This window comes from Herpailurus yagouaroundi, unplaced genomic scaffold, assembly GCF_014898765.1.
Source record: "Herpailurus yagouaroundi ecotype Mexico unplaced genomic scaffold, PumYag 196, whole genome shotgun sequence".
Lineage (NCBI taxonomy): Eukaryota > Metazoa > Chordata > Mammalia > Carnivora > Felidae > Herpailurus > Herpailurus yagouaroundi.
In genome coordinates this window covers 33,551,270-33,561,845 of record NW_024412427.1, presented here as the reverse complement: position 1 = coordinate 33,561,845, position 10,576 = coordinate 33,551,270, and the positions used below count along the sequence as shown (strand labels likewise).

The following is a 10,576-nucleotide window of genomic DNA, read 5'->3' as shown; positions in this document are numbered from 1 at the left end:
CCAGCACTAGGTCCCCATGCATGTCAACCCACCTTACTAAGAGCACCTACAGTCCTCCACCGACGGCTTTCTCCTGGTGCTGGAACATGGTCAGCCCCTCATTGGGCAATTTGTCTGGGCGGAGAGTTAACACCCCTGGGAGCAGCCCTCAGTCAATAATCAACAAGAATTGGTGCATAAAATTTAAAATTAAAAAAAAAAAAAAACCTTGCCTTGAGGGTGCCTGGGTGGCTCAATTGGTTAAGCGTGCAACTCTTGGTTTCAGCTAGGGTCATGATCTCACAGTTCACTGGTTCAAGCCCCAAGTTGGGTTCTGCGCTGGCAGTGTGGAACCTGCTTAGGATTCTCCCTCTCTCTCTCTCTCTCTCCCTCTCCCCTGCTCCCTCAAAATGTGCTATTGTGCTATTGACTAAGAACTGAATTTTTAATTTTGTTCACCTTTCATTTGTTTAAATTAAAATGCGGTTGTGTGTTGAACACTGTTAGGTTTAGATAAATCACAATTCATCCCCTCTCCCATTGAGATTACATTAGCAAAAAAGCAGGTGAGGAGAACATGGCCAGTAGACAGACAACCAATTGTGTCTGCCCTAATTTACCATTATTAGGTTTATGTCTTAAATCTTATTTTGTCACTTTTATTTGTAACAAAAACAACAAAGAAGGCAACACTTTAAATACCTTAAGTTCTAGAACACTGTACTCTACTGTATTCCCAGAAACAGAACCGAGCTAAGCCACAGTACCACAGGAAAGAGGTGATGAGGGGCTTGCTTTTCCATCCCACCTCCAGCTGAATCGTAGGCAATCTGTTAAATGTTGACTGGGGAGAAATACCTGATCTGTGTGCAACCAAACAGTCATTCTCAACATGAGAACATAGGTATGGTAGGATGTTGGAGAGCTCAAAGCAATCATGAATTAGAGGATTATAACTTCTTTTAACAGTATTTGTTTCAGTGAAACTTGTACATGTGTGAGGCTCTGATTGTTTAGTGAGTGTTGGCTTCATCTTTGTCTCTCTTGCCTATCGGGATCACCGATTCGTGCTATGGATCGTGTGTGACCATTTCTAGCAGTGATACCAATGAGGGATGAGGATGAGCACTCCCCCGATACCCATAAGGTCAAACTACCAGCTTTCATTGTTACCACCTTGTCAGAATCTCTGTGTGGGCCATCAAGGTTCAGTAATAGCTGGAATTACTCCTCCAGTCTAGAAGAATAGCATGTGAGGCAGGTTGGGCTCCTGAAAACAGGTACTGAGACAGAGTTTTGAAAGTAAATTGTTAACAGGGGTCAACACCTGTGAAGGAAAGGGAGCAAAAATAAGATGGGGCAGAGGAAACAGTCAAACTGTGGTACAGGCATGACAAATCTTGATCATCATGATGGGGACCACCCGTTGTCATGCATAAAGCAGAAATTGCCAGACTTGTATTCTCTTTTTTCACTTTGAGAGGGACTGGAGTTCCAGCAAGTCTGCCATCTGCAGCTGAGGCAAAGCCTGAAGGTGCTGGCAGCTGGGTACCCCCACCATGCCCATAACTCCACAACTGGAAACAAGTTCTGCTTTGAAGGTGAGTCTGGGCAGCACATCAGTGTGTCTGCAACACATGGCTAGATAAGTCCTTGTAGGCATCTCAGGAATCTGAAAGCACAAAACATCAATTTTCTGAATAGTTAATGAAGTTATATTATTGGTTGATTTTCACTACATTTGACCAAAGTGCCCACTCTTCTAGGTAGGTCTGGAGTCCACTGTATATTAGCATAGACAGCAGTCAAGTCTGATGCTCGATTTGTTGTTGTTGTTGTTGTTGTTGTTGTTGTTGTTGTTTTAATTTCTGATGTGATTTTTTGGCTGCATTCATGTTCCATGTTGTAAATTTGAACACTGAATGGACAAAATGGCATATTGAATTAACTGTTTTTGTCCATTCTACTTTCAGGAACCCTTTGAGGACATGTGACCCAAATTTTGAAGGTCTTTTTTTCAATTATACTTTTCCCTGGGCTGTTTTTTTGTATGCACATACCATATTCTCTCAGCTGAGAGCAACTGTCTTCTTTGAAAGCCATATTAATTATAATAAGTGTATGATGATTTTCTAAATGCACAGTAAAATAGCTTTTTATTCACCAAAATGTTGTGAGAAAAATTTATTGGTAGCTATGCCCTTATAAAGAAGCATTCAATCAATAAGAACACCTCACGAATGCTCACTGGGAAGAAGTGTAGCTCTAATGTCTCCCCTTGACTTCCGCTGTGCAAAGCTCTCTTGTGTTTTATTACATTTTAATCCTGCAGCAGCTTACAGGGTTGGAAAACTAGAAAGAACAACCTCATCTTACAGATTAGATGTCTCCCTCAAAGCAATTGAGTGGCTATCAAAGACCACCCCACCCAAAAATTACACAGCAGTCTTTCATTTCAAGTTGTCCTAATAAATCAAAGACTGCACATGTGCATTTGTAGGACACATTCATCCATATTAAAATCTGTGCCTGCTGGCCCCAGTGGATTTGTTTGCCAGGAACTATGATCATAAACAATAAAAAAGAATTGGGAAATGAGGATATCTGGGGAAGCATTGTTTATGGAGTGCCCAATGCAAAATGTAGTGGATTCTCTGCATGTCTCATATAACTAAGTCTTCCTTCACCAGGACCAAGAGATGGAGAACCACTAAAGCCATTCCACAGATGAAGAGATCAGAACTTCAATCAGTTATCAAAAGTGGTGGAACCAGCAGTTCAACTCCTTAATGTCTGACTTCAAACTTCTGGCATTCTCCTGATCCCTCTCCCCCTCCCTGCCCATCTCTCCCCCTCTCCTGTCCTCACCACTGCAACTGCTTTTGTCCTTGGAAGAATAAGTGTTATTATCTCAAAGAATTCTAGTATTCTGCAACTCCCCTGAGTGTTGTTGTTATTATTATTAATAAATAAAGAGATATAAGAGAACATAAGGGAAATTGTCTTGGATGCACTAAACTCAAAATTAGAAGTTTTCCCCCAATATTCCATTTCAGAAGAAAAGAAAATAAACTTTCCAAATGGGTTCCAGTTGTAACTAAAAGTCATCTAGAATTTTATCCCAAACTTTTGAACTATTTCAGACCTTGGTACCCTTCAAAGCCCTCAGGTTTGTGATGTGCCCATTAATTCCCTATGAGGTAGTTATGTCCTCAAGTTGGGGGGGTAGTGTGGCAAGAATCCCACTGTAACTTTGACAAATCTGATCTCATTCATCATCATCTCTGCTTCAGCTACCATCTGACAACTCACCGGTCTCTAGGCACAGATACATGCTCTAGATCTGGAACCCTTCACTATATTCACTGTAATGAGAAAATGCGCCAATATTTCGATGATGGTAGGATCTGGGTTTCTCAATGTTAAAGGTTAGTTCACCCGTTTCAGAAACTCAGAGTCTGTCCAAATAAAAAGAAAAAATGTAACATCAGCTGGTGGCTTCTTGCAACTTTTATTTTATCTAGAAAGAATTAATAGTAGTAGAAAGGAAGGGTGCCTGGGTGGCTTCAGTTGGTTGAGCATCTGACTTCAACTCAGGTCATAATCTCATGGTTTTTGAGTTTGAGTCCCACATCAGGCTCTGTGCTAACAACTTGAAGCCTGGAGCCTGATTTGGATTATGTGTCTCCCTCTCTCTGCCCCTCACCTGCTCTCTCTCTGCCTCTCTCTCTCTCTCTAAAAATAATTTTTTTAAAAAAAACATTTCAAAAATTAGAAAAATAGCAGAATTTGGGAGGTCTGGGCTAAGGTGGGATCCAGAAGCATGGACTCTGCAGCCAGACTGGATTCATCCCCATCTCCCACCCACACTAGCTGGACCATGGATATGTTACTTAACCTCTCTTGGCCTCAGTTTTTTTTAAGCTTTAAAATAGGGGTAGCTCCTACATCAGAGTCTTATCATGAGGAGCCATATTGAATCTATGTCAGGCTATATAAAATGTTTGTTAAACTATTATAGATGATAGATAGATAGATAGATAGATATACAGTTATAGATATAAGGAGAGAGAGAAATAGAAAATATATTGGGGGGGAAGAAAGGAGTACACAACTTACAAATGCAAGTTATGACCTTGATAAAGGCAAAGATTTCTTAACAGGACACAAAGAGCAGTAAGCATGAAGAAAACTTGTAAAAACTGGACTACGTCAAAATTAAGAACTTCTGTTTTCTGGAAAGCATCACTATGAGATTGAAAAGGCAAGTCATAAAGCAGGAGAGGTTATTACAGTATATATGCCTGACAGAGGACTTGCCAGAATATATAAAGAATACCTACAAATCAATAAGAAAAAGCTGCAAAACCCAATAGAAAAATGGTCAAGAGACTTGAACTGACATTTCACAAAAGAAAACTCCCAAATGGCTAACAAGCATATGAAAAGATTCTCAACACAATTATTCATGAGGTAAATGCAAATTAAAACCACAACATGATAGCAATGGATATCAACCAGGATGGTTTGAATGACTAACTGAAAAAGGCAGAGCATACCGACGTGTTGGCAAGTATGAAGAGCAACTGAAACACCAATGTTTTTTGAGAACTGTAGGTAGAGAGACACCATTTAGAAAATAATGAGACATTTACGACCCAAAAAAAGAGTTAAAATGGCTACTGTCTGACCACCCACTGGATAGAACCAAGTTTCTTTTCTCTTGCTTTTTTTTTTTTTAAGAGAGCGTGCAAACACACACACACAAGCAAGAGAAGGGTAGAGAGAAGGAGAGACAGAATTCCAAGCAGGCTCTACACCATCAGCACAGAGCTCAATGCAAGGCTCAAATTCAAAATTGTGAAATCATGACCTGAACTGAGATCAAGAATCAAACACTTAACCAACTGTGTCATCGAGGCATACCAAAGCAAGTTTATATTTGAAATGTGAATATAATAATTATCAGGGCCTATAAAATAACTACATGGTGAGTCATGCAAAAATCTACAATGTCTACACAATATGAATAATGATTCTCTCACCCCATTCCTGTGCTAGAATAACCAGTTGCTTACCTCCTGCTTCATCTTCAACCCTTTTGACAATGCACAGAAATAGCAGGTTGGTATTTCATTAAGATGTAAAAGGAATAGAAAGGCTGGATGCAATATAGTGGTTGTAAAGTAGAGATTTCTGATTGACCTTCAGTGAGCAGGCAGTTATCTAAGAAAAGTGACCTCAGATCCCTATCAGATGATTCTTCTATGTAGAGGCCATCTTGTACGGTGCTCCATTTTTGTGTTACCAGTTCCACTCAAGAAACAAGATCCTGCATGATAAAGTGCTTTTGAAACTTTGAGAAACTAAGCTGTTTTTAGAGGCATTCAAGATAGACTTGTGTTAGACTGAATTGTGTTTTGTGGGCTCATGGTGCTTTCTTGCTCTGTGTAGTTTGGGTCCTCTAAGAAAGAATATGAGATTGGACATGAAGGAGATTCGTTGGAGAATTTCTTATGAGATTAGATGCGAGGTAGTCAGGGAGATAGGGACTGGGGAGATGGGGCTTCAGACTGAAATTCTGTGAAAGTCTTAGCTGGGGTAACTGGGAGTCCCCAAGCAGAGGTTACTAATACAGAGTCCCACATTGGCAAGAAGGGGCTGGTTCTAGCAGCCTTGCTATGTTCAGCCATTGGTTGTGACCAATGTGGGGAAAGCACAGCCTCAGCATAACTATGATGGTGGATCTGAAGGTGTGGCACCTTGCACTTCAATCAACTGCTTCTTAGAGCAGATTCCTTCCAATGAAGAACTCGGTGGTGCCCCTCCATGGCTGACACACTTTTTGTTTCCTAATGAAAGCTGAATAATGTAGCAATAATAACAGTAATAGGAACTAACATTTTGAATACTTATCATATGCCAGATACTTTTCTAAGTACCTTACATATTGACAACTCATAAACTAGGAATGGAGGGGAAGGGGAAAGTGGGTGATGGGCATTTAGGAGGGCACCTGTTGGGATGAGCACTGGGTGTTGTATGGAAATCAATTTGACAATAAATTCCATATTTAAAAAAAAAGGAATGGAGGGGAAGGAGTTAACTATTCTGATGACCTTACATATGCAAAACAATGTTCCAGGTACTTTATCTGTGCACTCTTGTTGTAAGGTTCAAGAAATGTTGGTTTAAACACCAGTCTTACCATTAATTTACTGTTTCATCTTCAATGTGTCCTCAGAGACCTCTAGATCTCTGTTAAAAAATATCTTAGAGATTCTTATTGCATGCTTTTCAGTTCCTTTGCAATTTGTAATTGTATCTTCGCTTATTTATCTGTGATGCCTATCTAATGAGGATGAAGAATTTGCCTGTTTTACTTATCAGAATAAGGGTTTGCACAGTGAATATCCGTAAGTCATAAATAAATATGAGTTAAATCAGTGAATAAATTTTCATAGTCTACTCTCTGTCAGTTACCCAGAGAATCTCATTTCCATCACCCTACAAATAAAATATCTATGGGTTTTTTTTGTGTGTGTTATAAACATTTGTATGTCTATAAGTACTTAATTATTTAATTTGTGGTAAAAGTTTAAAAAAACAAAATTATGGCATCAATGTAATGAATAAGCTTTGTTGTAAAATCTCAATAAATCTGAATATTCTAATTTCCACTTTTGATCTTATTCCCCCTGCTCCCCCCGCACAAGATAACACACACAGTCTGCTGAGACACTAAATCACACGACCCCTGAGTATGGTGACCACAAATCTCAGAATTTCTGGAGCAGGATCAATTCCCAATATTCTTTCTATTGTCTTTTTTCTGGGCAGATATACTCACAAATCATAAACAAAACATTCTTTAGCAGACCGGCTCCCAATTTTTGATTCAGAAAATATGGTCACCAGATTCTCAAAACTTCTGGAAGCTTTTCTTAGGAATTGTTTAGGGGAACTTTGGGTTTGTGGTGAACAGTTTTCCTGAAAATAAATCTAAGTGTCACAATACCTATTTCCATGTGTCAACAGCCTATTCTCTTAAACCTTTGAGGGTCTCTGTGCCTCCTGCTTGACCCTTTCCTACTTTCCTACCTGCTCACCTCCTTGACCCACCAGGCTCCCATCCTTCACCTTGCTTTGAGGAGTTAGTCTTCCCTAACCCTCCTCTGTGGCACCAGTAATCAAAAGAGTGTTCTATGACTTCACATGGTTTGAAACTCTTTTTCATAGAACTAGTGGGAGAAAGGTTTATGCTAGATTTTAAAGGCTGTCTTAAATTATATTCTCCGAGACGTAGACCTTGAGACAAAAGGCTTTCTTTGGGAGATAATCCCAAGCAGTATTGGACAGAATGTGGGATTAAGGAAATGAGACAGGAGAGGGATGGAAGCCAATAGGTGGAGATGGTAAATAAGCAGATTACCTCTATGGGCAACTGGGGCTCCATACCCTGGAAGAGGGTATGGAATCCTCTGGAAGAGGGTGTAGAACATGCTTCTGTGTCATCCCACTGAGGGGCAAAGGAGTTACATCTTTAATCCACCAATTCCTATCTGAGATGGGTTGTGAGTTGGTCCTGGGGTTTTTTTTCACCCCCCAAATGCCAGTCTGCACCAACCCCAGGCAAGCAAAGTATGCTCCTGTGGCTCAATAAAGTCCTTGAACAATGAACCCAGTGTGCTTTCAGTAAGAAGCCCTTGGAATACATGAACAGGGAACCATCAGGGTCTGCCACAAAGACTAGAGGCACCTGAGAGCTGGGTGTGATGAACTTCTGTCTGAACTAATTCTCAGCCTGAAAACTTATGTCTCAGGCTCATCCAGTTTGATTTTAACTAATGTAGCCCCTTAGCCCACACTAGCTGTTCCTCACAGAGCTTTTTCTCTGATCTAGAAAGCAACTCCTTGCCTTGGTTCATTCACGGAGCCTTATGCTAATAAGGAAGAGCTCAGGAAACAGAGCACATAAGCAAAGAGTGGATTTCCATTGTGACTGGACCATATGTGTCTGCTATGGTAGAGGTGGTCTGGGATGTCACCACAACTGTGTATCATGTGCTGGACAATTGCTTTTCAACATTTATTGGATGTGACAATGTACTAGGTGTGGTCCTAGCCCAGGGGACTTAAAATCTAAATAAACCTCTAACTGTCTTTGATGTATGGTATTTTCCTTTCCTTTCATTCGGTGGTTCTTGGCAGCAGGTGCTGACATTTTTATTATTCACACATATGTCTCCAGGATACCATCTCACCAGAACACTTCAAATTTATGCAGGAACTTTCTTCCAAGGAGTCCAAAGCTCTTCTAAATAAACCATCTCTATCATCACGGGATTTTAAATGCAAGAAAATCTCCATGTGAAGGAAAAGAGGGGAAAACATGTTTCCCTCATGTCATACCTAGAGAAAGCAAGGACCACCGTGGGATGTGGCTTTCACAAAGGCTCTTTGCTACATGGGAGCAAGAAGCCTCAGTCTTTACATCTATAAAATAGGGAAGATAACAATAAGACCAACCATATATACGTCTGTGAGAGGAATAAATAAGACAGCTCATGTGCCTGATACAAGACCAGGACATACTGCATGTGAATCATAATCATAACACCACAGAGATTCAAGTCTTAACATGCAGCCTCTCCTTAATGTGCAACTCGCCATAACATCTGGGTAAAATAGGAAAAATGAATTCAAGGACTGGTCCCAGTGTCTGCCATAATGGGAACCACAACATGTACCCTGAGCCTCATTTTTATCATGATGATGATGTCCCCCTTACATCCTTTTTTCAGAGTACTTTGGTGAAGCTTGGAGAAAATGGTACCTTTTGTGGTAGATGGGGTTGCGGTTTACAATCCTTCACTCCCCCATTTGCCATACAATTTGGTGGCCCATCCATCAATAATGGGATTGGCCATGTAACTAGATTTGTCCAGCAGGATCCTGGCAGCAGTAACACATGCCAAGGCCATAACATGCTGCATAGTTTGATTCGGACTCTTGTGGGATCGACCCAAGTAGAGAGGAGTACCACCTCTTACCACCACCTACCCTCCCATCTGGAGCACACTAGGGTTAACAGTGGAGTTACAAAAACAACCATAGTTCACATTCATTAAGCTCTTACTGTGTACCCAGGCACTGCTGTCAGCTTTTGACACCGTTTAACTCATATAATTAACAACAACCTTAGGAGCAGGTACTATTGTTACCCCAATTTTCATATACAGCAACAAAAGCCCATGGAGGACAAGTTACTCACCCAAGTTCTTCCAAAAGCAATGAGGTTGCAGCTTAAAACTATGTGATCTGACTGCAGGGCCCAACTGTTGACCATTACACAGTACACAGAACATGGAAGTTAGGAAAACAAAGGACAGAGAACTCTAGAGCACAAACTCATCTGGGTGCCATGTGCCATTATGATAGGGTGCTTCAGCTGCAAAGTGAATGCGGATCTGAGCTCAAATCCTGACTCAGCTTTTCATCAGCCGTGTGGTCTTGGGCAGATGTAAATGTCTCTGGGCCTCTATTTCCTCACCTCTAAAATGGGATAGTATCAGTCCCTGACTGCTAGAGCTACTGTAAAGATTGAATGAGTCCGAGCCTATCCAGGGCTAACACTGAGCATTGAGCAATGTTAGTGTCCCTTACAGCAACCAGGCTTGATCACTGTAGAACCCTGACCATCTCTTTTGTAAGAGTGAAGTGGTTAGGAAAAGTGACAGAAGCCCTGATGACAAATTTTCCCACCTCTGTGCTTAGCCCTGGAGCAGGTCTGACAAAGACAGAGCAGTCTTTCGCCCTGTTGCTGAAAAAACAGATTCTTCCTCAGATGGGAATGTGTAGAGCTCAGGTGTTAGATTTTGGTTTATGTTTTTAGATCAGCATCCAAAGGTTCGGGCAACTGATGTCATTCCCCTCTCACTTACCCAGGAGTCTAGAAAACCCAAGGATTCCAGGTAGGGGAGAGTGGCACAGGGCCAAGGGCACATCAGCCTTGCTGCCAGAGACAGAATGGGTGGCCTCAGCTCTGAGACCAGCTGCTGCCTGATGACACCAGCTTTCTGAAAAGTTAAAAAATATCGTCAACTTTAGTGCCAACTTCCAAAGGGGCATATCCATCCTCTCTCAATCTTCTAACCATCTCCTTATCTTTGCTGGAAAGATCCATTTAACACATCTCCATACATCCATTTAACACACTGTTTATTATAAGAATGAATTTGTGTCAGTACTCCAGGCACTTAAAATCTTTAAACATGGACTTGGAGTCTCTGAAAGTATCTGAAAGTCTTTCCAATGACTTAGAAGGCTGAAGGGCTTCTCCACAAGGCACCAAGGAATACGAGATGCTGAGTTCAGATTTTAAACGGCTTGTAAATTAGGCCATAACTGCACAGCCAACTTTGAAATATTGTACGTCACCCCTGTGCCCTTCCTGAGGTCGCTAACTAGAGGTGACATGGGAAAGCAGGGCAGAGTCTATAAATTATTATTAACTCTTTGATTTTACTGTGAGTTTCTAAGACAACAAAGTGGAAGCTCAATATCTAGAAAGAGGGCTTTGACTTGCTTGCCAGTG

The 10,576-nt window shown here is 41.0% G+C and overlaps 1 long non-coding RNA gene across 1 annotated transcript; it reads right to left on the bottom strand.

The window, feature by feature from the left end:
• Nucleotides 1-1,362: 1,362 nt before the first annotated feature.
• On the bottom strand, nucleotides 1,363-9,324 carry LOC121012016 (uncharacterized). Its single transcript, XR_005781917.1, has 2 exons — nucleotides 9,254-9,324; nucleotides 1,363-1,651 (listed from the first exon to the last, which is right to left on the bottom strand). It is a non-coding gene; the product is annotated as an uncharacterized LOC121012016 (long non-coding RNA).
• Between the last annotated feature and the right edge of the window lie 1,252 nt (nucleotides 9,325-10,576).